Below are 6,000 nucleotides of genomic sequence, written 5' to 3'. Positions count from 1 at the left end.
AAGAGATCTTTTCCTCATGGTCCCCAGAAAGAAGCAGCCTCGATGACACATCCAGAACTATGAAAAAATACATTTCTGTTGTGTCAGCCATGCAGTTTGTGGTCCTTTGTTATGGCAGCTCTAGAAAGCAAATACAATTACCACCACAAAGCACTGTGACTTTCTTTGAGGGAAGGAACTCTTCTTGAGTATCTAGCATGGTGCTTGACACACAGTAGGTACTTAGTAACTGCTAACCTGAAAAGAACAGCAGTGCACTGTTACTAACTCCAGCTCTATCAGCCTCAAGTACAACATGCACCTCAGAGAGAGAACAGCCCTGTTCCTAAACAGTGTCCAATTTTCTCGGTTTGCATTATCCATCCACTGTCAGTAAGTCAGTTAGTAATTGATTTAACGTATGAAAAAAAAACTGTTAGTCGCTCACTTGTGTCCAGCTCTTTGCGACCCCATGGATTGTAGCCTGTCAGGCTCCTCTGTCCATGGAATTCTCCAGGCAAGAATACTGGAGTGGGTAGCCATTTCCCTCTCCAGGGGATTCTTCAGACCCAGGGATCAAATCCAGGTCTCCTGCATTGTGGGCAGATTCTTTCCTGTCTGAGCCACTAGGGAAGCCCATTTAACATGTATCGAAAACTAATTACCTGTTAGCCGCTGCATAGTATCGTGGGAGGAAAATGAAAAAGTTCTTCGTCAGCTGCTTCCCAAAGCAAGGAATGTTTCTTACCAGAATCACAGCTCTGTCTGCCATGGGGCCCATGCTCCAGGACAAGTTTGGCACACTCTGGGCCGAAGTCCAGGGCCCAGCCAGTCCTTAGCACAGGTTCAGTGGAGGGCTGAGGTAGCAGGCACAGGTGCCTGAGGGCCCCAGGAAGGAGCCTGGCAGGAGAGAGATTTCAGGTGTGGGACTAATTGAATTCTGTGAATTCCTTCTTTCTAATGCCAGAGGGTATTCCTATTCTGTGGTGAACCCAGGGCTGACAGGGAAGGACCTGTGGATCCCCAGGATACCTTCAGGCATTTCTGCTTCTAACTGGCAGGCATCCAGCTGCTGGGACAGCTTACTGATAGGAAGGATGTGGAGCAATTGTGGTTGTTAATGAGGAATGGGGAGTCAGCCAAGAAGCAGTGTGGTGGCATCTGCCATAACACTTTCTACAGCTTTGGAGACAAGCACTGAGTCAGATCCATAGACATTCACACACACACACGAGTACACACCAACACATGCTCTCATACACCCCTGGGAGCTTGCACGTAGATCAGCGTGTAAATCATGCATGTTGACTTGACACTTGCGCGTGTCACATTGGGTAGGAGTCACAAGCACAATATACATGCAGAGCCATGCATGCTCATGGATGGGCTCACGCACAAGCACTTACCTTTCAAAGCATATGTTGACACATTAAAAATTAAGTCCAGCTAATGTCTGGGCCATGAAAGTTACATAAGAGTTACTACAGCATAAGAAATTCATCTCTCATCAGGATATGTATCTTCTTCAATTCTTCAGAAAATCCTCCAGGGACCAAAAGTTAAAACAGGTTTTTCACCATTTGGATTAGAGTTTCTAGGTCTTTGAGAAAACAGTTGGGAATTGTCCTTAATTCCTTGAGATGTGAAGTGCCTACCAACACTTAACATCATTATTTGTGATTTTTAGAAACAGAGACAGTGTGCTGCAAGTGCAAGAGCAGTGAACTAGAAATAAGAAGGTTTCTATTTTAGTCCCAGTTTTGCCTCTCTCTTGCTGGAGTACTGGTCTGGACCCAGGGTGACATGTTCTTCTCAATCTCAGCTCTGATGTCTATGCTGAGCTTTCTAAGGTTATGAATAGGCTCAAAAGGGAAGAGTGCCACGTTTGGTTAGTAATGTCAGACTTAGGCTCAGAATAAAGATGGTTCTGATGCTTCTATGTCTAGTGGTCTCTAAGTATATAATATGGTTATCATTATTTGGGAACTAGAGGAACAAAGGTCAGTCTTTGTTGCTTCTCCATGGCATTGCCAACTCATTGGTCAAGACAGAGACCATGCCTGCACCTCTTTCTTCTCCCCATCCTATCCTTCCAGCTCCTCTTTAGTCTTAGAAATCCTTTGGATTGTTAATAATATTTTTTTGGTTTTGTGACCGACCTGAATGACTTCTGTTGAGACTTTACTACAGTGGCTGAGTTTGTCATCTCTGTATTAAATGGAAACATACCCCCAAGACTCCTCAAACGCTACATATGAAGGGCCCATCTTGTGGTTATCAAGGGAGGGGGAGGGTTGTGTGCTATGTGATTTGCACAACACAGTTCCCACTCCAACTCTGTGAAGCAGTGTTTGTCTCCTGGATCTGACAGCAATTTTGGTCTCTGAACATTTGTAGCCTCCAGGCTCTGGTTACGATTCACACTGATGGGAGAATAGGGAGCAGAAAGACTGGGTCCCCTTATAATCCTAACTATAGCCATAGAAAAAGGCAACAACAACAAAAATCCACTTCACACAGGCCTAGGCCTTGAATTCTACCACTGACATGCCAGCCTTCCTCCACTGTGTCAAATGGAGTCTCAAAAGTAATCAAGATATTCCAATGTGCTAACCACTACATGAGGCACTGGATACTTTATATCTCTTGTGTCATTTAGTGTAGTCCACCTGCCTATTAGGTAAGTAACACATGCATTTTTCAAGTGAGAAAGCTCTGAAGGGAGGCTGAGTTAGATACATATGAAACAGTGGACGTGAAATCAGCACCCACATTGGCCTGACTCCACCATGATTTACTGCCACCTAGGCGGTATCACTGCAGATTCATGAAGGCTACTCTGGTTCACCGTTCTCTAGTGGAGAGCGTGTAGGTATTCTCCACAGTCATTTCCAGCTGGGAGCAAGCCCTGCTAACCAGAATTCTTCCTGGAGCTGTGGACATGACCGTAAACTGAACTACACAGTGGATCACCAACACTTAAAATTACAATAACCAAAATAATAACTCATTAGATGGACTCAATAGCACACTTATGTCAGTGAACTTTAATGTAGATCAATTAGAATTACCCACTCGGAAAAACAGAATAAAAAAGTATGTGAGTAAAAATGAAGAGAGTCTCAGGGATATGAGAGATGATATGAAAAGTTTCAACATTTGTGTCATTGGAGAAGAAAGTGGAACATTTAAAAATTACTGAAAGAAAGGAACTGTCAACTTAGAAATAAAAATATCCTCTAGGAATAAAGGTGGAATAGAGAAATTTGTTGCCAGTAGATTGCCTTAAAAGAATTGATACAGAAAGATTTTTAAATAAAAGGGAAATGATAGTAAAGGGAAACTTGAGCTCTCACAAATAAGAAAAAAACAACTGTAGTGGAAATATCTAGCTAAACATGATAAACTATTATTCTCTTGAATTATTTAAAATATGTAAGATATTTGAAAGTAAAGGTCATAACATTGACTGAATTTTTAATGAATGTAGATATAACACTGAAGACAAATGTGATATAAAGTGGGGAGGATAAGGAACCTATGTGGATATAAGATTTCAACACTCCACTTGATATGTAACACATCAATTTAAGTAGACTGTGAAAAGATAAGTATGTTTTAATTCCCTAGTAACCAATAAAAATAAATATACAAAAATATAGTTAATAATAGATAAGTTAAACTGAAATATATATTTTTAAAATTTTCAAGCAATCTAAAAGAAGAAAAGGAAAAACAAAGAAAATAAATCATGGATAATAAATAGAAAACAATATGGTAAGCCTAAATCCAAACATACAGAAACTTACATTTAAATGCAAATGATATAAACACACTAGTAAAAGTCAGATATTGTCAGAATGAATTTTTATAAAATGACCCACATAAGGTGTCTACAAGGAACTCACTTCATACACACACACACACACACACACACACATACATATAGTGAAATAAGAAGGTTAAAAGGATGACAAACTTTATACCATGTAAATATTCATCTAAAGAAAGTTGGAGTATATATAACATTACCAGACAAAATAGATTTCAGAGCAAAGACAACTATAAGAGGTAAGGAAGGATACAACATGATAACAAAACTATCATTTCACTAAGAAAATGTAATGTTCTTAAATGTGTATGCAATAACCAATAGAGCTTCAAATATATGAAACAAAAATGGACTGAATTAAAAATATAAACAAATCCACAATTAGAGATTTCAACATACCTCTCACAATAACTGATAGAACAAAGAAAGAAAATCAACAAGGGTATATAAGAACTGAATAACACCACTGACCTAGTTAATTATCCTGGATAATTAAGCAAAACTTTACAAATTTAAAATCATTGAAATCATACAAAGTGAATTCCCTAACCAAAATGAAATTAAGCTTGAAATCAATAATGTAAAGAAAACAGGAAAGTCTCTAAATACTTGTAAATTAAAGAATATGCTTCTAAATCATCTATAGATCAAAAAGGAAGTCTCAATGAATATAAGAAAATAGTTTGAATTGATTAACAAAAACACAACATATCAAAACTAATAAAATTCAGCTGAAGTATTGCTTAGAGGAATATTTATAGCAGTAGATGCTTAGATGCAAAGAAGAAATACCTTTAGTCAATAAGCTATACTTCCATACTAACTTGAAAAAAGAGCAAAATAAACCCAAAGCAAGAAGAGCAAAAATGAAGATAAGCAGAAATCAATAAAGTTGAAGCCAGAAAAAGAATAGAGAATTTCAGTGAAACTAAAACGTTCTCCAAAAAGATCAAAAAATTAATACACCAATAGCCATACTGACAATGAAAAGGAATAAAAGACTACAAATCACCAGTATTAGGAATGAAGGAGAGACTATCATGCCAGACTCAACAGACATGAGAAGGTGAATAAGTGTATTCTAAAGACAATGCTACACATATATTGCATATGACAACCTATATGAAATAAAGCAATTCATTGAAAACCATAAACACTCCCAGTGTGTGTTAGTTGCTCAGTCATGTCCAACTCTTTGCAGCCCCATGAACTGTGACCTGCTAGGCTCCTCTGTCCATGAAGTTGCCTCTGTCCAGGTAAGAATACTGGAGTGGGCTGCCATTTCCTTCTCCAAAATTCTCCCAAGATAACATAATATAAGTAGTTCTGTAACTCTTTAAAATCTTTGGAAAAAGAAATCTTCAGCCACATATGATTTCACTGGCAAGGCTCACAAATATTTAAATAAAAAATAGCACCAGTTCTACATGTTCTCTTCTAGAAAATAGAAGAGGAAAGAAAAATTTCAATCCATTTTATGAGGTCCACATTACCCTGACACCAAAAAGATAAAAACATCACAAGGAAAAAAATGCAAAACCAATAACTCTCATGAACATATATGCAAAAATCCTAAATATAAAATTAGCAATTGAGTCTAAATGAAATATTAAAAGCATCATCAATATAACTTCTCCTCAGAATGTAGCACTTGTTCAATATTCAAAAATCAATCAACATAATACATCTTATTAATATTCTAAAGGATAAAGACCATTTATCCATTAATTTGACAAAATTCAGCATCCAATCATTATTAAAAAAGGAAAGTTCAGCAAACTAGAAATTAGGAGTAGAAGGAAATTCTCCTAACCTGATAAAGGGAATGTACTAGAATCAATCATCATGTTTAATGGGGAAAGATTGAAAGATTTTCCCCTAAGATCCGGAGCAAAAGAAAAGATGTCCATCTTCACTTTCTCTGTCCAACATTGTTTTGGAAGTTTGTTATAGACATATCAAGTTCACTGATTGGAAAACTTGACATAGTGAAAATGTCAATTGTCCCCAAATTGATATATAGATTTTATGCAATTTCAAGCAAAATTCCAAAGGGAATTTTTATCAGTACAAACAAGCTAAGTCTAAAATTTATGTGTAAATACAAATGAACTAGAACTGCCAGAATAATTTTGAAAAGAGGAATAAAATTGGACAAATAAATTACCTGTGTTTTTTTTTTTCCCAGA

The sequence above is a fragment of the Bos grunniens genome, chromosome 15, assembly GCF_055505025.1.
Source record: "Bos grunniens cultivar Pamir isolate PY7600 chromosome 15, Bosgru_T2T1.0, whole genome shotgun sequence".
NCBI classification, from domain to species: Eukaryota; Metazoa; Chordata; class Mammalia; order Artiodactyla; family Bovidae; genus Bos; species Bos grunniens.
This window is presented reverse-complemented; position numbering follows the sequence as displayed.